Source organism: Penaeus vannamei, chromosome 24, assembly GCF_042767895.1.
Source record: "Penaeus vannamei isolate JL-2024 chromosome 24, ASM4276789v1, whole genome shotgun sequence".
Lineage (NCBI taxonomy): Eukaryota > Metazoa > Arthropoda > Malacostraca > Decapoda > Penaeidae > Penaeus > Penaeus vannamei.
The window spans coordinates 10806435-10808934 of NC_091572.1; the positions used below are offsets into that span (position 1 = coordinate 10806435).

General features: G+C 50.0%; 1 protein-coding gene across 10 annotated transcripts in view; it reads right to left on the reverse strand.

Moving 5' to 3' along the window:
* The window catches only part of LOC113817877 (inactive dipeptidyl peptidase 10), a 201631-nt gene that overhangs the window by 52701 nt on the left and 146430 nt on the right, over window positions 1-2500 (reverse strand). The gene's annotated exons all lie outside the window — the stretch shown is intronic.

Sequence of the window (2500 nt, forward strand, 5' to 3'; positions counted from 1 at the left end):
GGGGTGAGGGGGAGGGAGGGAGGGGGTGAGGGGAGGGGAGGGGAGAGAGGGGGTGAGGGGAGGGAGGGGAGGTAGGGGGGCAGGGAGGGGAGGGGAGAGGGGGGGGTGAGGGGAGGGGAGGAGTGGGGGGTGAGGGAGGGAGGGGAGAGTAGGGGGTTAAGGGAAGGGAAGGGAGGGAGGGGAGGGAGTGAGGGGGAGGGAGGGGAGAGAGGAGGTGAGGGGAAGGGAGGGGAGAGAGGGAGGTGAGGGGAGGGGAGAGAGGGGTGAAGGGAAGGGAAGGGAGAGAGGGTGAGGGGAAGGGAGGGAGGGAGCGGGTTGAGGGGAAGGGAGGGGAGAGAGGGGAGGAGGAGGAGAGTAGGGGTGAGAGGGAAGGGAAGGAAGAGAGGGGGTGAGGGGGAAGGGAGGGTAGGGAGGGTGAGAGGAAGGGAAGGAAGAGAGGGGGTGAGGGGAAGGGAGGGTAGGGAGGGGGGAAGGGAAGGAAGAGAGGGGGTGAGGGGAAGGGAGGGTAGGGAGGGGGTGAGGGGAAAGGAAGGGGGTGAGAGGAAGAGAGGGAGTGAGAAGGAAGGGGAATGAGGACTGAGAGGAGTGGAAGGAGGGTAGGGTGGGGAGTAGAGAAAAGAGAGGAAGAGGGGAGAGGGATAAGGAGGGGGTGAGAAAAGAATGGCTGGAGAGAAGAAGAGGTGGAGAGGGAGATATACACCTGGGCAAGAAGAAGGAGGGAGGGAGGGAGGAGGGGAGAATAGAGGGAGGAGGTAGGGATAGGCAGGAGAGGATGAAGAGAAAAGAGAGGAGGAGCGAAGCTGAGAGGAAAGAAGGAAGGGAGGCAGGTGTAATTGGAGAAGAGGGGCGAGAAGCAGAATGAGGAACGTAGATGGGAGATGACAGGGAGGAGGGAAAGAGAGTGGACAGGGGGAGGGAGGGGGGGTTAGGGAGGGTGGGAGGGGGGGAGGGGGAGAAGATGTGCTGCTTTTGTTATCATCATTTTTCGTTAAGATCAGAGCTGATACGATGACTAATGTAACTGTCAATCATTGTTGTTATTACTATCATCATCATCATGAATTGTCACGACTGCTACTGTCACTGCAATCACGACAGCTGCAAAAGTGGCATTAGTAACAACAATATCATAAAATTTCAGTTTTCCCAACTTTAATATTTCCCAACTAATCATTTCTGACAACTCTGTCGGATTAATCTCAAATAATGAAATTTCCTCTCAGCCTCAACGTGCGATAGAATATGCTAATTAGGGTAAAAAACAGGGATCGAATATATTCAGGTAAAAATGTTTAGACGCTCATACAAAAAAAAGAAAAAAAAGCAGCAGCAAATACATACAAATTGTATAGGTGTAACGCGACCTCTTACACACACACACGCACAAACAAACAAACACATCGAAATACTTCCCTACACACAAACCACAAACAACATACGACCCACATACAAACAACCTCTCGTCCCAACACCGTGTAACACATAACACCGCCTTCCCCCCCCCCCCCAACGCCCCCCTACGCATACCCCCCCCCCCTACCCCTCCACACACCCTCTCTCCCTCACCATCACACAAACATTTCTTTCCCCCCCAAAAAAAATGTCACAACGTCTAACGAAAAATCAAGAAAAAAGTTAACAGGTTTCGAGAACAAAGCGTGTCCGTTGAACACACAGACAAACTTTCAGATCTGAGGCTTCCTTTAGGCTTGAGGTCCGGGGAAACTTCTTTATTTGGGGCTTCGTAGGGAAGCATCTCACGCACAGACACGCTTCCCTTGGTATGATCTGTTGACGCTTAAAACGGGGTCGGTGGCGGGATGGCGTTTCTGTTGGGTTTCCTTTTCCTGTTTGGGTGTGCCTGTTACTGTTTTTTTTTTTTTATTGTCTTTGGATGTGTGTTTTTCTTCTTCGTGTTAATTTTTTTCTCGCTCTTTTTTCCCGTACATTACTGTGTTCTTCATGTTACTGCGTTAATACACTTGTCTCTCTGTCTCTCTGTCTCTATCTCGGCCACTCTCTCTCTCTCTCTCTCCATCCCTCCCTCCCTCCTTCCTCTCTTTCTCTCTCTCTCTCTCCCCCCCTCTCTCTCTCTCTTCCCCTTATCTCTCTCTCTCTCTCTCTCTTATCCTTCCACCTACTCATATTAATACTCTTCCTCCTTCTCTTCTTCGGAACCACCTACCTATCCGTAGAGACTTTTATTTAAACTTTTTAACTGAAATACTAAACCCTTTAAATATAAGAAGCAACAGAAAACGCAAAATATCACTTGAATAATTATCTTCGTGGGATTCTTTGGCTGCGAACAGAATTAGCACTTGATTTGCATAAGGTATATCGCATATCTTATCACGCACAGGAAAAGAAATTGGGAGTGAATAGGTTCTTTTAAGAAGGGAAAATGCGGAAGAGAAAGAAGAGATTAAAAGGCGGAGAGGTCGATTGTAAGAAGGGAGAAGGAAAGGGAAAAAAGGAAGGGAAGAGAGAGAGAGAGAGA